The sequence below is a fragment of the Schistocerca cancellata genome, chromosome 8 (genome assembly GCF_023864275.1).
Source record: "Schistocerca cancellata isolate TAMUIC-IGC-003103 chromosome 8, iqSchCanc2.1, whole genome shotgun sequence".
NCBI classification, from domain to species: Eukaryota; Metazoa; Arthropoda; class Insecta; order Orthoptera; family Acrididae; genus Schistocerca; species Schistocerca cancellata.
This window is the reverse complement of record NC_064633.1, coordinates 523,028,481-523,038,246: the sequence shown is the minus strand read 5'-3', so window position 1 is coordinate 523,038,246 and position 9,766 is coordinate 523,028,481. Positions and strand designations below refer to the sequence as shown.

The window sequence follows — 9,766 nt, the reverse complement described above, 5'->3', positions numbered from 1 at the left end:
TTCATGAGCTTGCAAGGAACGCTTAAAACAAAATGAAGTTCATTGTGCAGCAGAAACGAGAAAGCGAACAAAATGTTACCCGTCAATTGCAACATCTTCTGTCCATCTTGCTATCGCGTCTCTCATCCGCTTCTCATTTCTACAGCACACTCAACTTGATTGTGATGTGCTTTAATTGGCCCTTACTAGTTTATGGACAGTGATCAACAAGTTCCCAGAAGGAAGTAGGTTACAGTACACTTGTTCGCCCACTGCTTGAATATTGCTCACCAGTGTGGGATCCGTACCAGATAGGGTTGAGAGAAGAGATGGAGAAGATCCAACGGAGAGCAGCGCGCTTCGATACAGGATCATTTAGTAATCGCGAAAGTGTAACGGGGATGATAGGTAAACTCCAGTGGAAGACTCTGCAGGAGAGACGCTCAGTAGCTCGGTACGGGCTTTTGTTGAAGTTTCGAGAACATACCTTCACCGAGGAGTCAAGCAGTATATTGCTCCCTCCTACGTATATCTCGCGAGGAGACCACGAGGACAAAATCAGAGAGATTAGGGTCCACACAGAGGCATACCGACAATCTTTCTTTCCACGAACAATACGAGACTGGAATAGATGGGAGAACCGATAGAGGTACTCAAGCTACCCTCCGCCACACACCGTCAGGTGGCTTGTGGAGTATGGATGTAGATGTAGATGTAGAAGCCACACCAGTGGAGGGAACTGAACTCATCACAAGAAGAGAGCCGCTTCATATGAACAAAATGAATGATTACATAAAAATTCTTTGTGTCAAGAGCAAAAGAAATGAATATTCCCTCATATTAGGTTTCACTTCTCTTCCTCTTCTGTTGAACGCAGCACATGCCAAGACTGTACAAAACAACTTCATTTTTTATATGTACTTACACTGACTCCTTTGTATTGTCATTATAGCCTGAAGAAGTAGCTTATACCCCGAAACATGTAGCTTCATTAAATAATATAACTAGTCAACAAATTTTATGACTGTTACCGGGCTCTGAAAAACCTTTTGTCTTGTCTCGCCTTATCTCTGTACGTGGTCAGTTCAATTCTTTTCGCGGTATCAGATCACTCATTTCATCGTCATCTGTTTCCATAATATTGCCTTCAACTTAGTTTCGTGATACGGAAAAAATCATGAACGTAACGGCAAGGGAATGGGGAATACGGAGGAATACAGACAGCAATTTTTCTCGTCACTCTTTTCACAGGGAGTGGCTACCATTGGCACGAAAGTACCCTCCGCCGCAAGTTGTTGAGTTTCCAGGTGACAACGTGTGCAAACGTACTGTCAAGCCGCGGCACGTCAGGCGCCAGTTTTCACAACTGCAGACCAGTTTGCCTCGGGAGAGGACACCACGACTCCGAGATGTTATTGTTAAGCGTACACCAGTTGAGGCATACAGACAGGTGAGGGGAGCCTGCGGGGCGGGGGAGGGGGAGGGGGGGACTGCGCTGGTTTTTGGTGGCATGGGATCGACTGTACTCCCGACCCTATTGTAATTCTCACAACGAGATTTACTGGGCCACATGAATCACGTTTTACCTGACGCCTTAACGGTCTTCGCGCACATCCAAGACAGCAGCCGGAACAGTGAAGCGGCCCTCCCTCCCTTCCTTCCTCTGATCCACGGGGGGGGGGGGGGGGAGGGTTGGGGCTGGTGGCGAGGGGGGGGGAGGGAGGACGCATCGGAAACCAAAATGCTACCGGTCTCCAGCCGCAGATGGTGTACGATTGTGTGATCCCGAGGCGATACTTCTTTACTCTGTCCGTTACATGGGGTCATGCGGTTCTCACATAACTTAATTTCGTACATCATAAATGATATTTTTCGAAAGTAAGCAACTGTTTCAGTAATGATTTACATGATAAAGTGCACCACCAGTTGTAAATGAGAGACTTTTCCCGCACATAAAAACACCCACGTGAGAGATCTCAACGACCGTTACGTTTAGACTCAAAAAGAAGGATATGAAACATGTTAATAATTTGAAATCAAAGTACGTATTCTGATTGTGAGAGAGAGGATGAACTAAATGACGCTAATCACGGGTAGATAGCATGTATAATTAATGAGCTGTTAAACAGAATAGGGAATGAAGACTCAGGTTCCCTTTGCCTGAATGGTTAATGGTGTGATTCCGGGTGTTCTGCTTCGTTTATTTCCATTTATTGCACAATATTTCGACGACCGACTCTTCCACCTTCTTCAGGTGGTACGAGCTTTGCTGTTATGTATACCTACTATGTGGAGTCCAACCAGACTGTTCTGACGCCGCTGTCATGAACAAACCGATGGCATTACCAGTTGTCGAGGCGCTCATATACACGAAACACTTTGCAGGAGAGGCAGCTGAATCCGCCAAGTTAAAACCAACGTGTGCCTATCAGTACGTGGGCGACACATCTGGCGTGTTCCTGCATGAATCGGAAAAGCTTCAAGACTTCTTGGAACATTCAAATTCCATCCATCATAATATAAAATACACAATGGAACTTGAAAAAGAAGGCCAAAAGCTTATCCTCGACATGTTAGTTAATAGAAGAGCGGACGGATCCCAGGGTCACAGTGCATATACTCGTAAAAAATCTACGGACAGTGACCTTTATGCCCAGGCTCCGAGCCACCACCATCTGGCACAAACAAACTGGGTGATAAAGACACTGATCCGTAGGCCTCGAACTCTTTCACGCAAGGAGAGCCTTGTCTAAGAACTGTGCTCCGAATGGGCATCATACTGAATAGGTGACGCTGTCAAACCAAGAACACCTGAAAAAGATATAAAGACTGAGACCGAAGAGGAGAATCCAAAAGGTTCTTATCTACCTTATGCTGCCTCAGTATCCAGAAAGATCGGTAGACTCATCTAGTACTCCATCACACTCTCAAGTCACCTAACGGTGTGTGGCAGAGGCTGCTTCTGGTACCAGTAATTAGTCCTCCTTTCCCTGTTTCACTTGAGATTGGCACCTTGGAAGAATGACTGTCGATAAGTCTCTGTATTAGCTCTAATTTATCGAATTTTTTCTTCGCAGTAATTTCGCGAGATTTCTGTGGGAGGAAGTAATATGTTGTCCGATTCGTTCCGGAAACTCCTCTTTCCAAATTGCAGTAGTAAAACTCTCTATGAGACAGAACGCCTCTGCCGGCCGCGGTGGTCTCGCGGTTCTAGGCGCTCAGTCCGGAACCGTGCGACTGCTACGCTCGCAGGTTCGAATCCTGCCTCGGGCATGGATGTGTGTGATGTCCTTAGGTTAGTTAGGTTTAAGTAGTTCCAAGTTCTAGGGGACTGATGACCACAGATGTTAAGTCCCATAGTGCTCAGAGCCATTTGAACGATTTGAACCACAACGCCTCTCTTGAGTATGCCACTGCAGTTTGTTGAGTATCTCTGTAAAGCTCTCGCGTGGACTAACCGATCCCGTGACAAAACGTGCCACTGTTCGCTGGACTCTTCTGTGAAGAGATAGAGAAGATCCAACGAAGAGTGGGGATCCGGTAAGGATCCCAGGTTGATGAACACTACTGAAGGATCGGTCGAACAAGCGTCTTGTAAGCTGCTTCCCTCACGGGTGAGTTTCATTTCCCTAAGATACGTCCTATGAATCTCAGTCTGCCATCTGCTTTTCTTTCTACTTGTTCTGCGTGGTCATTCCACTCAAGGTCGCCCTGTGTAGTTACTGCAAGACAATTTACTGTAGATACCGTTTTCAGCACTTCCTCATCAGTAGTGTTGTTGTAGAATAGAGGCTTTCATTTCCTATATATGAGCAATAAGATTTATTCACGTTCAGGGTCAACTGCCAGAGTCTGCACCGTTCATCAGTCCTCTGCAGGTCATTCTACAAATCGATTCTTATACACAACCGCATCGTCTGCGATCAGTCTTCAAGAAAAAATGGTTAAAATGGCTCTGAGCACTATGGAACTTAACATCTGGGGTCATCAGTCCCCTAGAACTTAGAACTACTTAAATCTAACTAACCTAAGGACATCACACACATCCATGCCCAAGGCAGGATTCCAACCTGCAACCGTAGCCGTCACGCGGTTCCAGACTGAAGCGCCTAGAACCGCACGGCCACACCAGCCGGCAGTCTTCAAGAGCTTCCGACGCTTTCTACTGCATGATTTATGTACATTGTAAACAATATCGGTCTTGCCACAATTCCTTAGGGTACTCCGGAAATTACCTTTATATCCTACGGAAACGTGACATCTAGTGTATTCCGCTCCATTCAACTAAGATAAAAAGTATTTTTTTATGATATGAAAGTCGACCTGGGTCTCCGAAAGTCGAATGCGTATCGCACTCCTCGCGAATGTAGCATTTCTTACGCGGCGCAGACTACATGTTAGACTGAAACAACCGAACACACCAGCTGTTGCCCAGCACTGGTTCGGATGTAATCAAGAAATGAAATACGACGGCACCAGTATCGTTGTGCAGACTCCGAGTTTCTGGGACAGCATAATCGAGGAGTGTGTCGAAATTATGTTATTAGAAAACCTAATAAACAAGAACGGGGGCTTCAGTTTAAATGGCGATTGAGAGCGAACACTCAGGTCATTGAAACCTCGCCGGCCGTCTTATCCAGCAGAGATGAAAAATGTCGAGAAGACTGGCGTTCCACGGAATTCAGTGCGAGCTCTGAAAAACAACAGAGCATCAAAGGCAGAAATGGGGGTCGGAAATCGAATCTGCTATACACTGATGATCCAGAACATTACGACCACCTACCTAATAAACGGCGAGTCCATCTTTGGCAGAATAACAGCGGCCACGTGTCGTGTTATGCCTCCGTAGGTCGCTGGAGGGAGTTGGCACCACGACTGCACACACGAGTCACCTGATTCCCGTAAATCCTGCAGAGGGAGACAACGAGCTCTGAGGCCACCTTCAATCACATCCCAGATGTGCTCGATCAGGTTCAGGTCTGACGAGTTGGAGGGCCAGCCCATCAATTGAAACTCGCCCTCGAACCGCTTCATCATACTCCTGGCCTTGTGACATGGAGCATTATCTTGCTGAAAAATGCCACTGCTGTCGGGAAACTTGATATTCAGGAAAGCGTGTACGTGGTCTGCAACCAGTGTACGATACACCTCGGCCACATTCAACCCCCGTAAATGTTGGTTCAGATGGCTCTAAGCACTGAGGTCATCAGTCCCCTAGACTTAGAACTACTTAAACCTAACTAACCTAAGGATATCACACACATCCCTGCCTACTACTTTAAGTGTCTCATTTCCTAATCTAATTCTCTCAGCATCACCCGACTTAATTCGACTACACTCCATTATCCTCGTTTTGCTTTTGTTGATGTTCTTCTTATACCCTCCTTTCAAGACACTGTCCATTCCGTTCAACTGCTCTTCCAAGTCCTTTGCTGTCTCTGACAGAATTACAATGTCATTGACGAACCTCAAAGTTTTTATTTCATCTCCATGGATTTTAGTACCTACTCCGAACTTTTCTTTTGCTTCCTTTATTGCTTGCTCAATATACAGATTGAATAACAATGTTACCCACAGCATAATGGAACAGCCACTAGCTTGTGTCCGTCCCACAGTACAGGTGTGAAGGAGCTGTTCCCCTGGAAGACCACGAATTCGCGCCCTCGCACAGGCATGATGAAGATGGTATCGTGATTCATCAGACCAAGAAACGCTCTGCCAGTGGGCGAACGTCCAGTGCCGATGGTCACGTGCCCATTTCAGTCGTAGTTGGCGATTGTGTGGTGTTAACATTGGCGCCGGCCGGGGTGGCCGAGCGGTTCTAGGCGCTATAGTCTGGAACTGCGCGACCGCTACGGTCGCAGGTTCGAATCCTGCCTCTGGCATGGATGTGTGTGATGTCCTTAGGTTAGTTAGGTTTAAGTAGTTCTAAGTTCTAGGGGACTGATGACCTCAGATGTTAAGTCCCATAGTGCTCAGAGCCATTTTCTTTTCTGGTTTTTTTTTTTCTTACATTGGCACATGCACGCGTCGTCGGCTGCGGAGGGCCATCTTTAGGAGTGTTCGGTGCACTGTGTGCTCAGACACACCTGTGCTTTGCCTAGCTTTAAAGTTTGATGTTAGTTCGGCCACAGTTGGCCGCCTGCCGTGTTTTACCAGTCTGTCCAACCTACAATGCGCAGCATCTGTAAAGAGGGGTGCGCGCCCAACCCCAAGATGTCTGGACGTGGTTTCACCTTCGCGTGTTGAAGACACTCACCACAGAACTCCTCGAATACCCGACGAGTCGTGCAGTTTCCAAGACGCTCGTGCTGAGCCTGCCTGCCGTCACAATCCGCCCCCTTTCAGATGGCGCACGCCTTCCTCATTCTACCCACCGACAGCACGCTGGGTGGCACTACTTGCACCGTGCGTGTGTCTGACCAGCACTGTAGAGATGGGTCGAACTCGTTCATTCCCGTGAACTACTTCATTCATTTCACTTTTTGCCGTGAAGCGTTCAAATGGAGTAGTTCATTCATGAAGTACGGAAGCATGGCGAAGTTGCCCAGGTCGCCGCTCAGCCGCGGCTACGCTCGCTTCGCCCCGCTCGTACAATAAAGCTTCGTAATACTTCATAATTTTACCAACAGATGGCCGAACTATGCAGTAACGTGCACGCAACGTTTTACGCTCTTTCAGCGTCTGAGCTAACTTAAAATAGAGCATGGTCGAAGGGGACAAAGGAAAGAAGACTGTCACATTAAAGAAGATATTACATTTAATCTTGCTCGACATTTTCTCATGAAGCGCCCAAAAAAGTCTTTATCAGCCAAGTGATACATTATTTGTTGTATTCCTGGACTGAAAACCAGGGCTATCAACGAAATGCAGTCCAAATTTATGTTCCTTTTAAAATTTAATCGAAAATAGAATGAGTATATTTACCACTGTCACAAAGTCTATGTATCTACGTTAAGTAATTATTCAGAAGTTTTCCTGTAGATTTTATTTTTGTTGAGAATAATAACCCTCCAGATTCAAAACGTAAACTGTCACCTGTAGTCATTGGTACGATTTCAGGTAAAATTCCTCTTTCAGTGTTATTAACAAACCTTTTATTTTCATGTTGGCTGTGCGTGCTCACACAGCCAGCCTCTTCGTTTGTATCTGTAATATTCATTTGTCCGCAAGCGCTGCCAACGGTAGGCTACCGGTAGACGCGAAGTATAACTGAACTGCGCATATAGTCACGGGTAATGATGTCAGCACTGAAGGAAGCAGCTGACGCTGCCTTCCCCTCGCCCATCACCTCCCCAACCCCTCGCAAACCTATCGTTTCCCACAAACGCCGCGCGATTCGTCGACGTAGCGCCGATGTAATGGGTGAGGTAGAGGGGAAGCGAGTGAGTGAACTAGAAAAAAGAGTGGAGGGTGTTATCTGTGAAGAGTTTGAAGTGCCAGTCCATTGAAATTAAGTGGTTAGTTCACACTTCACTGGAGTGAAGCGTTTATTTGAACGACTCATTCACGAGCTCCCCATCACTAACCACCAGTCATTCCTCGCCAGGCGACGCCGCTATCGTCTGGGCGGGTTTAGGGTCGATGGTCATAATGTTCTGGTGATCAGTGCATGTAGCGGAGTGAGACCAACAACAGCTGACAGTGTAGTTGGAGTGCAGGCAGCGGGCACAGATAACAGCAAAACTCGCAGCACCCGAAAAGGACCGCTGGGTCAGTCGTCGGAATACTGTGCATAAAATGGGAACAGCAACTCGGAAGAACACCAGGACGCACATTGTTAATGGGTAGGGAATCTACGCGCTGATAACCAGTTTTCCAAAAATTCTGAAATGACCAACGACTCATGGACGTGATCGGCCGGTTACAGTTCTACATCTACATCTACATCTACATGATTACTCTGCAATTCACATTTAAGTGCTTGGAGGAGGGTTCATCGAACCACAATCATACTATCTCTCTACCATCCCACTCCCGAACAGCGCGCGGGAAAAACGAACACCTAAACCTTTCTGTTCGAGCTCTGATTTCTCTTATTTTATTTTGATGATCATTCCTACCTATGTAGGTTGGGCTCAACAAAATATTTTCGCATTCGGAAGAGAAAGTTGGTGACTGAAATATCGTAAATAGATCTCGCCGCGACGCAAAACGTCTTTGCTTTAATGACTCCCATCCCAACTCGCGTATCATATCTGCCACACTCTCTCCCCTATTACGTGATAATACAAAACGAGCTGCCCTTTTTTGCACCCTTTCGATGTCCTCCGTCAATCCCACCTGGTAAGGATCCCACACCGCGCAGCAGTATTCTAACAGAGGACGAACGAGTGTAGTGTAAGCTGTCTCTTTAGTGGACTTGTTGCATCTTCTAAGTGTCCTGCCAATGAAACGCAACCTTTGGCTCGCCTTCCCCACAATATTATCTATGTGGTCTTTCCAACTGAAGTTGTTCGTAATTTTAACACCCAGGAACTTAGTTGAATTGACAGCCTTCAGAATTGTACTATTTATCGAGTAATCGAATTCCAACGGATTTCTTTTGGAACTCATGTGGATCACCTCACACTTTTCGTTATTTAGCGTCAACTGCCACCTGCCACACCATACAGCAATCTTTTCTAAATCGCTTTGCAACTGATACTCGTCTTCGGATGACCGTACTAGATGGTAAATTACAGCGTCATCTGCGAACAACCTAAAAGAACTGCTCAGATTGTCACCCAGGTCATTTATATAGATCAGGAACAGCAGAGGTCCCAGGACGCTTCCGTGGGGAACACCTGATATCACTTCAGTTTTACTCGATGATTTGCCGTCTATTACTACGAACTGCGACCTTCCTGCCAGGAAATCACGAATCCAGTCGCACAACTGAGACGATACCCCATAGGCCCGCAGCTTGATTAGAAGACACTTGCGAGGAACGGTGTCAAAAGCTTTCCGGAAATCTAGAAATACGGAATCAACTTGAGATCCCCTGTCGATAGCGAACATTACTTCGTGCGAATAAAGAGCTAGCTGCGTTCAACAAGAACGACGTTTTCTGAAACCATGCTGATTTCGTATCAATAGATCGTCCCCTTCTAGGTGATTCATAATGTTTGAATACACTATATGCTCCAAAACCCTACTGCAAACCGACGTCAATGATATAGGTCTGTAGTTCGATGGATTACTCCTACTACCCTTCTTAAACACTGGTGAGACCTGCGCAATTTTCCATTCTGTAGGTACAGATCTGTCGGTGAGTGAGCGGTTGTATATGATTGCTAAGTAGGGAGCTATTGTATCAGCGTAATCTGAAAGGAACCTAATCGGTATACAATCTGGACCTGAAGACAAAGAAAGAAAGATTGGCATGCGAGTCAACAGCAGTGTGAATCGCAACATGTTCTGGACTTCATCACTTCGAAGCCAGACGTTTCGAATCAATACGCGTTTAGAATCCGACAGCAGTGTAGAAAATACACACCAAGGTCTCGATCACGGTGACGACAAGCTCACCTTTCCGAACCCGCGGGCAGTCCTCCGACTGCCTTGCAGCGCCCATACGGTAAGCAACGCACTGATGCGGTCACGCCCCATTTCCCCGTCTAACTCTCTCTCTCACGGCTCATTGATCGTGTGCCTGTCTTCCCCTTGGTTGGTTCTCTCTTACCACTAATGTGTATTTTTCCCAAAAGCCTATACGCTCACTATTATTTACTCCTGTAATTCCTGTATCAATTTTCTGTGGCTACCTCGCTGGGGCCTTCTGTAGTCCGGCATTGACTGTTCCCGC

The 9,766-nt window shown here is 46.5% G+C and overlaps 1 non-coding gene across 1 annotated transcript; it reads left to right on the top strand.

The window, feature by feature from the left end:
* The first annotated feature begins 5,780 nt into the window (after window positions 1-5,780).
* Window positions 5,781-5,864, top strand: Trnas-gga (transfer RNA serine (anticodon GGA)). The gene is given in 2 exon segments: window positions 5,781-5,820; window positions 5,830-5,864. It is a non-coding gene; the product is annotated as a tRNA-Ser (tRNA).
* The last annotated feature ends 3,902 nt before the right edge of the window (window positions 5,865-9,766 follow it).